Below are 15,434 nucleotides of genomic sequence, written 5' to 3'. Positions count from 1 at the left end.
TGTGAGTCACATCCCGTTTAGTTATGTGCTCTTCAGTTTACCTCCCTCCCTAGAATATGAATCACATTGTGTATGTCAGAACTCTCTAACGGCTCTATATTTATTGTTAGGTGTAATACTGATGACACTTGCATTTTTATGATTAGATCATGAGATGTAGGCCTGCTGTATTGTGGATGGAGTACAATTTTAGTTTGAATGTTACAATAAATTTCACAGTGACAGATGTTTAAAATCATCACATATTAACAATATTTCAGTAATTAACTGAAATAATATTCAGAACATTCAAAACTGCCCCTTGCAATCCAGTATTTCATGCAATTGACAGCATTTTTAGTACAGAGCTGGGGACTAATTTTAGCAACCAAGTTTGATGCAATTGGTATTAACCTAATTTACAGAGTTTCGTACTAATGATGGGATCATCCCCAAGTGCTAGGCTGCTTTTCATTCATTAGAATCGACCAGATGTGTTTGTTTTGTTTTTGTGGGAGGGAACTGACTAATATGGCTGAGTGAGATAGAGTGAAATGCACCATTGAACTAAAAGTACTGCTAATCTTACAGTTGAAGAAACATCACTTTATCCCATGCTTATCAGGTGAGGTCAATAAAATATCCAAATCCAATCACAAAACTAATCAAAAACAATAACAAGAGTAACAATATTCATGTACGTCTCAAGGAGCCCCTACATACAGTATTTTGTGTCAAATTATGTGCAGCAGTCTACATGTTTTTGGTGGATCATCAAGTTCGACATTAAATAAGAATTAATTAAGCTGTATCATTCAGTGCAGGAGACCTGTGTGGGAAGACAGTGTCTTGTAATATATGAAGTGTAGTTATATAGGACATACTGTAGTCAGCAGCTACTGTAGCTACATTTGTTGTTGTATGTAACAGGAGCTCTGATGTCCAGAAACTATTACTGGAGATTTACCCCTCATGACTTGGAAGCATCTCTGTGCTCTGATATTCCACTTCGAGTCTGAAGCACATCTTTCAAAGCGATGGATAACCTATGTTGTTATTGAGAAAGTAACCTAGATTTATTAGTTTTAAGAACACTGTCAAAGCGCAAGGGGAATTCTTATTTGTGTAGTGATAATAATTTGGCACTTTTTAATCCTATGAATTGTTCTAAAGCACAAATGAATCATTCATTATATTTATAGCTACGGAATGTTTGATAAAATGTGCCAAAAAATAATTCCAAAACAAGAAAATGTTATCAAAACATGCCTGACTAATGTAATCATATAAATATTTAAAATACTTTATTGGAAACACTGAATGTTTCAATAACAGATAACCAAATAGAATTACATTTGGACATTTTCTCTTTATTCTGCAAATTAAAAAAAATCTTGGGCTCAATGCTTTGTACAGTATCTGTCTCATCAGTCATTGCTAACAATCACTGGTATCATTAATTGCTAAAAGTCACATTTTAATTTGCCTACATTAGTATGACTGCTGTAAACTTCACTCAGGATGCTCAAGAAATAAATTGGTGAAATAGAAATTATTGGTGTACAGTAGGGTATTGTCAAGGGCAAGACTGACCTCATGGACAGAAAAAAAATCAGTTATAGGGTATTAAGAGCAGCTGCTTCAAAATTGTTGTGACTTTCAATTTCAGTGAAATGTAATAAAACCTCAAGTATTGGTAAACTGTGTTTTCAATCGAGATATTCTGGTCGTCAATGATGGCCACAATCGTTTAATATTACTGACATTCTGAAGGCAAGAGTCGTTATCATGTCCAAAAGATGGGATGACAGGAATAGTAAAAAGGCCTGTTACTCTCCTGGAAAAGTGATCCTCATGTACATGTGTGTACATGTATACAGTATATGTGCAAATAAAGTATATCAAATAGGAGAGAGGAAATAATATATTTTCTCCAAAATAAGACATAGAAATATCACACTTCTAAAAGTGCAAATCTGTAAACTGAAATCAATCTTATCAGGAGACTTTTTAAAGGATCTGTAACCTTGGTTGTCATTATACCTAGTTAATGAAAGATGTCCACTGGTTAAAAGGCAAACAGTGGATGAATCAGAAATTTGAGGCACAGATCCATGAATGTATTTTGCAATATCTGCAGTTTTGTGAGGTTCTGAACTTGTGTGATGCCCCAGATTTTGAATGGTCCACGTGATGAGACTGGATGCAGTAATAAAAACTCCCCTACATTTCATTGGTCTAGTGGAAAGAAGTTTAAGACAAATTACACTTCAAGTTACAAATGCATAATAAGATAACAGCAGTCCTAGAAGCAGTATATGAAACTGCATTGTACCATCAAATTATTTGACATGTTTAAGGACAACAGATACAATGGTTTTGAAAATTATTGTGGCTTCAAACAGAGATGTATTATCTTGTGCTTTTTGGTGGTGGAAGGAATGAAAATTAAAAAATCTATACAATAACAAAATATGTCAAAACATCCCGGATTGGTACTCGTACTTGGTAAATCTACTTCTGTACATTGGTTTCTTCATGTACCAGGGGCATATAGTGTTAGATTGGCTGTTCAAACAGTTGTGTCAAGAAAGCTGTTGCCACAGAAGACACACTTGTTAAGCAATGGCAGGACACACCAGAGAGTGCTGCATTTGTACTGGCAACTTTATACCTAAGGAAAGCACAGTGTGCCCCCTGCTGAACATCTGTGATGTTTGCTCTGCCTGATCACCATCCATGAGAACACAACACCTGTGGCACTAAGTTCCATTCTAAGAAGTAGTAAAGTACTTATTTTCTCTTCACTAAAAAATGCAGTACTTGTTTCTGTATAAATGGGTTATAAGCTATCCAGTAGAAGATTTTTAGTAATTAGCTGATGAGTAGATAATAGGGGTTTCGAAAAAAATTAAAGTACACAACATCATAAGCAGTTTGAACATTTTACATAACTTCACTGTATTTGTATAACATTTTGAACTTAAATAATATACTGTATAGGCACAAAATCCATATGACATCCTAGTTTTGACTGTGACACCAACAGTGGTTACCACCACAGCAGGCAAAGAATGTAAGAAACAGTTACCCAAATGTGAAGTCTGAAACATGCTTTAGGACGGTAACTGACTTTTGTCCGAGGCTACCATTCAGACTGATGAGTCAATCACATCAGTCTGGTGTATATGCCAGAGTTGCACAATATAAAAAGCAAGATGTGAATGTGCCAACTAATTGACAAGATTCCGAAGTCAAATAAGACCAAATTATGAGCCCAGATGAAACACTAAAATATGTTTTTGGATAGGCTCACTAATGGTTAGTACAAAAAATGCAAATCTCACATTGAAAGAGAATGTTGTTCCTTTTCTAAAGCTTTAAAATGGATCTGTTATGCTGTTTTGACAAAAGCAGATCACAAGTACTTGCTTCAACAACATGACTGGGTAGCTTGTTCCATACTCCCAAAATCCTTTGCTTAAGAGATATTATTTTTATAAAATGGGTACTGAAAGACGTGATTCTTTAGTTTTTTATTTATTTGTACAAAAAGTACTAAATGCACACCATCATTTTCATGCCAAATCAACATTTAGTTACACTTCCTCAAGGGTATGAGTGTATTTGGAACTTACTGTATTTTTAATTTATTTTTTAAAAATGCTCTTAAAATGGACCATGATCTTAAACACATTTGATAATAGCATACATGCTGTTCTATAATCTATCAAATGAAATAAAAATGTTTTTATGACCTACCTGATCATGTTGTGTACTCTTGCCCCTAATAATACTTGTAACAGGTCTCTCACGGCATTTTATATATCACAACTAAAACAAGTTATTTTCTCATCAAAGTGTTGGACAAGGCTCTCTGGGGTTTTGCAGAAACTGCACTCAGGCAAAACACTCTTGCCAAAATGTCAGCATGTTTTTCAGAATTTGTGGTAATTACATACAGCACCATCGTTAAGTTCCTGCATATCAGCTCCTGCTGGATAAACAATTCTTTCCAACGGTACCTGCAAAGCATTGCATTAACTGGACCATGTAGCACAGATGTGGCAGATGTCCACATTGGGTAGTAATGTCCAGACAGAGGTACAGTAGCTATTTAAGGCACTGCCAAGAATGTTTTCTCTTATTGTTTTCAGCACTGGAAATGTAAACATCCCCAATGTGAAATTCTGCCCCTCACTCAGAGTTTTTCTCATGTTTATATCAATCATTTATTTCATTTTGACAGTTTGCCATGGCTTCTATCATACTTGACTCTAACTTCACTTTGCTGCACTCTTCAGAATTGTGTGCATTTTTTTTCCTTGCTCTATTCCTGTGAGTTTTCTTTTCTTTAAAAGTATTAGAAACAGGCCTTTGCAGAAGATGTATAACTAAATCAAAGTATCTTAATCAATTCCATTCTGGAGGTTAAGAGCAGAAAGGCTATTATGTGTAGTATTTTAGAGAGCACCATATTGAATTTACAGGAGGTACTATATCAAAATGCTTGATTCCAGGAGGTCTAGTATCTTTTGTTCCAATTTGAACAGTCAATTAAATAATTTATTGTCTTACAGACATAAAACTTTTTTTCTTAATGTCTTTCACAGTAGAATATTCAAAACTTTCACTTTATTAAAGTCACAGTTACTTATAGACCACTGAGGCTGATTAGAAGTATTATAATTATATGGAAATTAAATAATTAGGCCCACTGTGTAACAGAGTGCCTGGGTAGGCACAGAAGACAGTAAGCCCTCCAGGAACTGAGCTTGAGACCCATGCATTATATGGTAATAATTACTAGCCATACTACTGTGTTCTAGAAATACTTCCTAATGCAAAATTAGCACCTAACATACTGTATTAGTAATAACTTGTCTAGTTAATCAAACTTCCATGAACTTTTATAAAGCATTTATGAATGACACCATGATAATAATAAATAATAATATTCTCATGCTAAGTCTCCACCATGAAATGAAATCTTTTAAAAATTTTACCCCCTCAATGTCTTGATACGAACAACATTAAAGAAATTTGGTAACATACTGTAACAATCAAGAGTTATGAATCACAAAAACGTCCTGCACAATTCCTCTAGGAGATGTACAAATTTTATAGAGGATATGCAGGCATACTGTATATAGATTTCCTATGTAGGAGTGATAATCAAATCCAGCAGGATTAATGCATGAACAGTTCAAGTCACTCTGATTGCCTGCAGGAATTCTCCAGGTGTTTTTGATAGAGAAAGGGGTCCTACAGGATTTCTGTCACAATGCTTATCAGTATGCAGAAATACAGTTGGATTTGTTTACAGAAAAGTTAGTGGGAAAGCTATGAAGGGGTAAAATCATTACAAATAAGAGTTATGTGCCATTAAGCAATACAAGTTAGTAAAGTAATTCATGAACGTTTATGCAGGCTCCAACTCCCCTGTGACCTTGTATTGGATAAAGCAGTTAGAAAATGGCTGGATGGATAGATGAATGTTTATTTTTTTCAAAGTTTCATAATGCAAGAGGATACACAAATGTTCAGATTGATGAAAAGGCTTTCATACACTCAGAATCACTGATTCAATTTACAATAACAAAATAATTAATATTTCCAAAACACCGGGAGAAGAACATATACAGTACAATGCCCATGTGCAAACTCAAAACAGCACTACTCTCTGACTCTGCACTCTCCCCCTTTACATACTTTCTCCTCACTCCTTGAGCAATTACCATGTCTATGTAAAATTCAAATACTAAAAAAAACATACAATATGCAATTAAAAAATAACTGGGATCCTTGCCTGGAGAAGCAGACTGACAGTGGATGGATGAATGGATGGATTAGCAAACACTGTTATTCCTTTAGGACATTTCTGTAAAGGAAGAGTCATCCTCTGCCAAGTATTAACTCAGAGCAAAAACAAAACATCTCCACATTTAAATAACCTGCAATGCAAAATCACATTGATCTGCTGCCTTTCTAAATTGCCAATAGTTTGGGTTCCACATGACACTGAAGATCATGTTACTAGTATTAACACCTGTAAGTAGTCCGATTGACTGTGCCTGATTTGCAAAACATTTAATAGTTGTTCAGAGTCAGTGATTTCATAATGATATACTGTATTGTGTATACCATGTTATTTAAGACTGAAGAAGATGCCTAGTCATATACTTATTTAACTCAGAATGCACAATTTACTGTGTCTCAGTGTTGTTTTAACCAGTTTTAAGTTTAGTGTCCACAGCTGGGCATGAAATTTAAACATATGCTCATAAAAATGCAATCTGGAGGCTCATTGCCCTACGGAATCTTTGATCAAATTCTCTGGCCACTACGCAGCATTTAATGAGGTTTTTTCTTCATGGGGCTGGGGACTGTAGATTGCCGTTTAAACTATTAATTTTTATTTACTTGTATGACACACTGCACTTAACAGACCAGAGCTCTTGAGGCAAATCTATTGCATTTTTATTCATTCCACTCATCAGCAATAAAAAATACTTTAGGAATATATTAAAATACTAAAATATTTTTATATACAGTACTGTATATACACCAATGTTAATACTAAAATATTTGTATATACACCAGTACTTTTTTTAAATGGAAAAGGCAATGTAGAACAATCTGTATTAATGTGACAAGTATATAATATACAGTGTAACAAGTTACTGCACCTGTTTTTTGAATAAAAAATGTAATTAGAAAAGGTGCAAATTTAAGTCATCATGTCTGTTTGGTGGCTATTAGCACGTTGAATCTGTAAAAACCAGAATTGTCAGCTGCTTGTTCAAGGCTGTCAGAGAATCAATTTTGGCATCTTTAAAACCTATTTAACACCTTTAATTACTGCACTTGATTTGCTCTGGTGAACCTGAGTCCTCCAGTGGTGGCTGCTACAGCTCATTGGGCTGGTTTTTGCGTACTGTCTAAGATTTAAAATGTCTTACAAAAATCTTAACAAAATACATTCTCATTCTGCTCTGTCCTGGACTAAAGAGACTTTAACCTATTTTTGTTTGTGAGACTGTTCTGTTCATTTTAAAATACTCCAAAGCCAGCATGATACTTTTATTTGCCTAGTGGCCAAAACCAAACACAATACTCAAGTGAGAAATTAGAAGTACAGTGTACTTTGATTTAAATTCCATCCATTATACAGTATATCCAGGAACTCAGATGGTGTTCTGTATATTTCTTTTGTCTAGATGTGGGTCACAATAAATCAGTATTGACAACAAATGTCTTTTTTATTGGCTGCTACTTTCAAGGGCAAAACCATCCTTCTGATATTAACAATATATATAACTGTATATTCCTGCTAGTTTCACTTTTCACTTCTCACATACAGTATTGAAGTCTATCTGTATGTTGTCTGCCTAGTCCTGTAAGGCTTAGATCTAATCAAGATTTCAATCCACAATTACAAACCCAATTCTTGATGGTGGGTTTCCACTGAAAGGTGTGAGAGTTAAATGTCCTCTTAATATCCCCTTAAACAATTGTTGTGTTTAAGAATATTTCCTAAATTAATTTAATGCTAATTTAAGCCAATGGTATCTTTTAGGGGAAAAGTTCACATACAGTACAGTTTTATGCAAACAGAGTGTGGTCTTTTGTGTTTGCTATTGACAATTATTTTGACCTCTGAGGATCCATGCTCATTGATGTGCTGTGTGTTTATCTACTGAGGTTGTTCACTGTCAGGCCACTTCCGCCCCAGTCTTTCCAAGTGCACTCTCCCATCTGTGAATCTGACCGACAGACCAGTGTTCCTAACCCTGGAGGCAGAGAAAGAAAGTTTTGTCTTTTCTCCATGAAATTGAAATTGATTTCCTTTCAATGAAGTCATAATTCTTTATTGCCCAAAGGGGGTGGGGTCGTGAAGATATTCTCTGAACAAGTTTAAAGTTAGTTTTAGGAGTGCAGAATTTCAAGGCAAGGACTAAAAGTCTAGTTTGCAGGACAATATAGTTCAGGAATTTTGTGTGCAGTTCAGACCCGGAGACAGAAAAAGACTTGGTGTTTTATGTCATTGCTAAATAAGGAACAAATGAGCTTTAGAAGGTGTGACCACATAGATTGCTTAGTTTTCACAGAATAAGGTACAAGTAATCTGATTTTGAAAAATAAAGCTCTGTTTATATAGAGCTTTAGAACAAATTCTAAAACCTTTGGTCCTGAAAATTACATCCCTGTACTCATATACAGTAATCAAACAGGTTTATTTCCTAAAACAATAATTTTGTATTTAGATACCTTTTCATTCATATGTGTAAACAATTCTCTCTGTCATGAAAATTCTGAATAAATGTTGTTTAACAACAAGGGTTTGCCTTAGAATTTTTTATGTCATCCTACAGCAAACTATCTTAAAAACCATAGTTATGTTGCATTTAGGCTATGGGCTATCCAATGGAGTGGTTAGCTTTGCTGTCTTTGCTGGAGCCCTAGGTTCAAATTCTGGGGGGCTATATGTGTGGAGTTTATATTTTCTTCCAATGATTGCGTGGGTTTCCTCAAGGTGCTCCAGATTCCTACCACAATCCAGAGACATACTGGTAGCTTCATTACCGTCTGTAAAAATTTGTTCTGGTGTGTGTGTTTATCTTTGTACCTGTGTGTGGCCTGCGATGGACTGGAGCTTTCTACCCAAATGGATAAGCGGTTATTGGAAGTGATATGATTCTTTGATTTTAGGTTGCTTATAAGGGTAATTTTTCATTACTATTTTTCTTACCTCAATTCAATTAAATTCAATTTATTTTTATATAGAACAACTATTCACAACAAGGTTGCCCCAAGGCACTTAACAAAGCTGTGTGACAGTACGTGACATTACAATACAGAAAGAGAAAAGGCCAGAATACAATGGAGGACAGGAAACAAAAACTCCTCTGTAAGGAGAATAAAAACCTCTAAGGGTCTAAGGTCAATTGGGCTACCCAACCCCTCTGGGCATGCTAACATTATACAATTCTAAAAGAAGTACTAAATGTGGAGTATTAAGTCTTCCATCATGTCCTTCTGTGTGCCAGTTCTCTGTAGACCAGCAAATCCTCCTAAATGATAGCTGTATTCGTGGTGTCCCTCTTGGATCCATGGCAGTTCAGCTTTGGCACCATCCAGACATGTGGGGTGGAGAATAGGATAGTTAGGTCAGAACAGATGTATCTACCTGGTGGGCCAGCACAGAGACACAATGGCATGTACAGCAGCACCAACAGCTATAGTTGCAACGAGCTATGATGTAAGGTGTGAGTAGTCTAGGCTGAAGTAATAGGTCTTCAGTCTGGATTTAAATCCTGAGATTGACTCGGCATTCCATATGTAGGCTGGCAGACTATTCCATAAACTAGGGGCCCTGTAGCTTAAGCCTTTACTCCCTTATTAATACTACGTATATGTGGAATAAGAAGAAGACCTGCGCTCTGTGATCTAATTGGATTGTATACATTAATAGGTTCCATTAGACTGGACAGAAGCCTGGCTTCTAAGAGCCTTATAAGTAGAAGGATTTTGAAGTCTGCCCTGTACCTAACAGGAAGGCAATGGAGATGTGGTCGTACTTTCTACTCCTTGTTACAATTCTAGCTGCCGCATTTTGAATTTGCTGTAAGATGTTGAAAGTGAGATAGGTGCTCCCTGATAGTAGGGCATTACAGTAATCTAATCTGCTGTATACAAAACCATGTATTAGCTTCTGTGTGTCTTGAGAGGAGAGAAAATACCTTAGTTTTGCAATATTTCTTAACTTTAGGAAGCATGTCTTCGATAATGCATTACCTGTACAAACCAGTACCAGATTGATATCAGGCTAGAAACTGTACAGATTTTACCACTGAAAATGCATGCAATAACTGGCTTGTTTTCACCTGACCCATTTGTGATGGGAGGGTAACAACCCAACTGGTATTATTCTTTTAACATTTTATATGAAATTCTGCTGTTTACTGTACTGTATAGTCCTGAATAGTCCTGCCAGCCTATTTCCCCACTTGTCTCTTAACATTCAGTTCTGCAATAAGTGCACCACTGAGAGATGTGGGTGTCCAGAAGGAATATAGGCATGTTGGTAAAACTTTCCTTTGCAGGAACATTTTAGATGGGTTGCGTGTGTAACAGGGCTCATCTGGAGCCTGTTATGGTGTCATAACCCCCACGACACCCAATAACATTCCCATTTCCCATGGATAAAGCACAGGCATGTTGGAAGGCTGGCATTTCAACACACAGGCGGTCAAATCCCAATCGAATGAGCTGCAGCACGTATGGCCTCCATTTACTGTATTTATGACTCTTCTTATTCTCCTATGCGCACAACAATACAGAGGCCCATTCTGTGATTTTTTGTAAATTTTTATCTGCTTGTTAAAAGGCATGCTAAACAGATAAAGGATATTTTGGTCTGTCTGGAAAACTTGATAGGAATTTGTTTAGGGTGAATAGGATAATAATAGCTACACGTTTTAAACTAGGCTCAGGTACATAAAGGGATTTGCCTTCCTTGTTAACCCATGTGCCTTAGTACTGAGGTGTACTATTCAGAAGGGAAGTGATTACGGTAGAGTAACAGTTTGCAGGAACAATGCTACAGTATAAATCAAGTTCAATTTCAAGTTTATTGTCATTATACTCATATACAGGTATATGGTATGATGAAATGCTATTTAGCTAGCTCTCAGACGATACGTAGTACAAAAAAAACAACAATACAATTGTTTAATAAAAGAAAGACAGAGACAAGAAACAACAACAGGCAATGTGCAAAACAACAACAGGCAATGTGCAAAACAACAAAAAGGAAACAGGTAATGTGCAAAAACAACATCAGATGTGAAAAAACATGCATCAACAGAATGAAATAAAAGGATAGAAATTATGGTGGGGGGGCTTTTTGACATGTAAGGTAGAGGTAGATTTCAGTGTGTGAGTTTTTGGTAAGAAAGAAGGCACTGTGCGGGGGTATGATGCTTAGAGCTTTCCTCAAGCACCGTCTGTTATAAATACTTATAAATAAATCTTCCAAAGGTGGTAACAAAAGTCTTGTAACATTTAGTGTTTAGGGGTGTACAGTGCTCTTCAGATTTTTTAAAACACCCAATAAAATAGGAACAAAAATCAAGGTCAAGTTCAAGTTTATTGTCATTATACTCACACACAGGTACATGTACAGTATATGGTATAATGAAATGCTATTTAGCTAGCTCTCAGATGGTAAGTAGTACAAAAAAAAGAACAACAATACAATTGTATAAGAAAAGAAAGACAGAGACAACAGGCAATCTGCAAAACAAACAGGTAATGTGCAAAACAACATCAGTTGTGCAAAACCTTACATCAACAGAATGAAATAAAGGATAGAAAATTATGGGGAGTGAACTTCTTGACATGTGAGGTAGAGGTAGATTTCAATGTGTGTTTGAGTTTTGATAAAGAGAGAAGGCACTGTAAGGGGTTCAGATCTTGGGTGAGAGAGGCTGGGAGTTTAATTGTTTGATATTGCCGGGGTAAAAACTGTCTCCGAGTCTGGTAGTCCGGTAGTCCGGGCCGATGTATTCCGGTACCATTTTCCAGATGGTAGAGGGTCAAACAGTCTGTAGCTGGGGTGTATGGGGTCTTTGATGATGCTTAGAGCTTTGCTCAAGCACCATCTGTCATAAATGTCCTGGATGGATGGGAGAGCAATCCCAGTGATGGACTGGGCAGTTCTCACCACCCGCTGTTGGGCTTTGCGGTTCACAATACTGCAGTTGCCATACTGTACCACACTGTGATGCAACCTGTCAGTATGTTTGCTGTAGTGCATCTGTAAAAGTTAGTGAGGATCCGGGGACATATCTTAGCCTTCTTGTCTTAAGAAGTACAGGTGCTGTTGCGCTTTCTTAATCAGACAAGTGGCATTGAGAGATCATGGTTTCTCATGATCATGAGGTCCTCGGTGAGATGGATGCCAAGGAATTTGAAGTTACTGACCCTTTCCACTTCAGTCCCATTGATGTGGATAGGGGCATGACCATTTTGCAGTTTTCTGAAATCAATGATCAGCTCCTTGGTTTTGCTGACATTGAGGGTGAGGTTGTTGTCTTCACACCACGTTGACACCTTCACACCAAGGAGAGTGACCTCCTCCCTGTAGGTCCTCTCATCATTGTCTGTGATCAGACCTACAACTGTGGTGTCATCAGCAAACTTGATGATGGAGTTGGTGTTATGTTTGGCCTTACAGTCGTGGGTGTAGAGAGAGTAAAGCAATAGACTAAGCACACACCTCTGGGGGACCCCAGTGTTCAGAGTTAATGTGCCGGAGGTGTGGTTTCCAAGATTGATAGCCTGAGATCTGCCTGTCAGAAAGTTCCGAATCCAGTTGTAGAGGGTGTTGTCAAGGCCCAGTGCACTGAGTTTCTTGACTAGTTTCTTTGGAATGATGGTGTTAAAAGCTGAGCTCAAGTCCAGCTGAAATCATATAACAAAATATGGTAAGGACTGGATAATGCCAAAAAATCTAAAATAAAATATTTTAATATAAAAAGCATTGCATAAAATAGTCATATTTGCCATATATAATTATATAAATTACAGAAAACACAAGGGTCACATTTATTCACACCTCTAAGTATTCTTCTAATAAATGCAAAAAAACAAAACAATAACATCCGATAAAAACAAATTAAATTAAAACAAATCTGCAATGCCTTTCTGCTCTTTTTAAGTGTAAATGAAGCATCTAAAACTATGTAGAAGCTGCAGAATATTTTCTGTTTCCCTGTGGTATCAGAGGAGAAAAAGCATGAAAACACATTTTGTTGCAGCAGCATCACAGTTATGGTCAAAGACCTGTCTGAAGACTGCAGGCGATTGGTCATTGGCTGCCACGCGTTAATGGATGTCTATAGAAGAGTCTACAAAAAGCTGAATCTACCACTTTCCGCTGCAGGCACCAATCACCTGGTTCCATTCAGACTTCATAGCAATGACAAGACACTCAAATACCTGGCAGAGAGGGAAAATCCATTACTCACTACAGGGGTGTGAATTAATGTGACGAAAGTTCTTTCTTAAATTTTTTTACTTATGGAAACTATGACTTTGCTGTTAATGCTAGAAATATGACTGAACATTGAACATTTTTAGATTTTTTTAACAAGAAACATTAGACAAAAAGTAAATATTTCTGTTCTATGTTATTTCATCAGGGGTATGAATACTATATTATAGCACATGGTACTGTATATAATACAACCAAATATCATTTTAAGGAAGAAATCATCCTTAAACAACATGTAAATACTCAAAATATCTAACAGCAATAAAAGGAACTAATGATTATGTGGCAGTTCTATTAATTAAATTAAACAAGACAGTTACAGTTTAATTATTGAAGTGATAATAAAACTCACTGTCTGTTTTAAATGTCATTGTGAAAATAATGCACTCTGGAGTGGTGAAATTCAGTTCATTTATAAAGGGGCCCAGAGGCCACACAGTCCCGTCTACAATAACAGTGGTTACCAGAGGGCAATAACATCACCAACCTCCACCAGGGGTTTCCGTTGTGTTCCTGAGGCACAACATCAGGTGGACACATGTGCCATTCGTGCCATCTGGTCTGTAAACATTCCCTACAGTCCTATTTAGAGGAATTTCTTAATTCCCAGTTTTTATAACAGTTGTTTGAACAGGTAAGTTAAAGTTATAAACCCTATATTTATAAGAAATCATCAAACTAAAACTTTTGAATTCTGCCTCATATATTTTGTAAAGGCAAACAAATAACAAAATTCATTTCCATATTTCCTGTGTTTTATACATGCGCACTCTAAATGATGTTTCTCATCATGACAATAATCTCCAGGCAAGCCACAGCTACAGTATATGACACCGAAGAGCTCTAATAAGAGTGAAACAGATGTCTGTGCTTGCTTGCCTCAACAAAATATACACAAGACAGATCTGAAAGTCATTTTAAATGTTCCATCTCTAACATTGTAAAAAGAGGTAATTTAATTTGCATAACTTTCAATACATTTCTGAAAGAATGAAGTGGTAGCCCCAGTGTTCTGGCTAAATTCCACTTTGAGCTTGAGCAATCTGCCCTCACTAACATCCATCCTTAATTTAATATGATGAAGTAATTTATTTCACTTTTCTACCTGGTGTGCTGTGAGATGGAGTTGCTGGCTTATAACAGTGGAAGTGAAGGGAGATGTGGGTATTTTGAGATCCTTTGGAATGAAATGCGCTATATAATTGCAAAGTATACATGCAATGTTCATAAACACCCTAACTCTAAGTGCACATACTAAGTTTATTCCAGCTTGGAATCCAATGCCCTGTCTTCACACCCCCTTTTCACTGACTTGTTACCACCTGGAAATGTTAAACCTAACTATTACAAGATCAAACAAAATATTGTGGGTAGCATTTCTTAGCTTAGTAAACCAAATAAACAATGGTAATGAAGAAACACAAAAGAAATCTCTGAGATCTTTTCCTATGTTTGGTTTGAATGCTAACATCAGAATAGCTGCAGTAGAGTGCTCTGTATAGGCAAGCCTGTTATCAGATTCTGCCCTAGTGAGAGAGTCTTACTATGTTTTAAATCTGTGATATTCTTTTTCTGTATGTGTGATAAACACAAAAGGAAGCAATGCTCCTTTTAGCTAGGATATTTTCTCGCCCTTCTCAGCTACATGCTTGTTTATCCTGCGCCACTGTGTGCAACTTCAGATTGAGGGAAAGATATTGCGTGTCAAGTGCTCTCCTGGGCTCTACTATCATTTCAAACCGTTATCACACAATCCTGACTCCCTGGGGCTTCCTGCCAATCTCTTGCCTTGTAAGAACTTCAGACATTAAAGTCACAGTGCTCCATTTAACCTTCATCCTTCGCATCCTCCGCATACACATCCTCGCATTAAGCTATGGAGATCAGCCCCAGAAGGGATCTAGCTTTGAGTTTACAGAAGAATGGATGGTTACGTGTGAGTTTCTACTGTCACGAGAGCTTCAGCGTGAAGTTTTTTTGACACGGAAAGGCTTTCTTGCACCACAGACAGTAGATAATCCTTCATTTTAAAATGCACGACAAACAGGAAAAAAAACAAAGTAAAAGTGGGTTCTGTAATAACACTGAGAGCTCCAGTAAAAGGTTATAACCTTGTCCAACCTCAATTCCATCTGTGGGTGTAGTAATGACAGGGTTTTCAGAGTTGCTTTGCAAGTACAGATGGAGAACTCGCTGAGTGAGGAAATGAATGACCTTGGAAAGTAATAAAAAAGGCATGCTAGACATAAAGCACCAAATGATGAAGTCTTATAAGGCTGGCACGCAGGCAGTGCTTCACTCTCTTTACACTGAGGTGACAGTCTTTTCCAGGGTTCTGAAATTAGGATGAAGCAGGACAGCTTACTTTTCCTCTCATTCATTTCAAGTCTATTTC

The sequence above is a fragment of the Atractosteus spatula genome, chromosome 20 (assembly GCF_055471065.1).
Source record: "Atractosteus spatula isolate fAtrSpa1 chromosome 20, fAtrSpa1.hap1, whole genome shotgun sequence".
Classification (NCBI taxonomy): domain Eukaryota; kingdom Metazoa; phylum Chordata; class Actinopteri; order Semionotiformes; family Lepisosteidae; genus Atractosteus; species Atractosteus spatula.
This window is presented reverse-complemented; position numbering follows the sequence as displayed.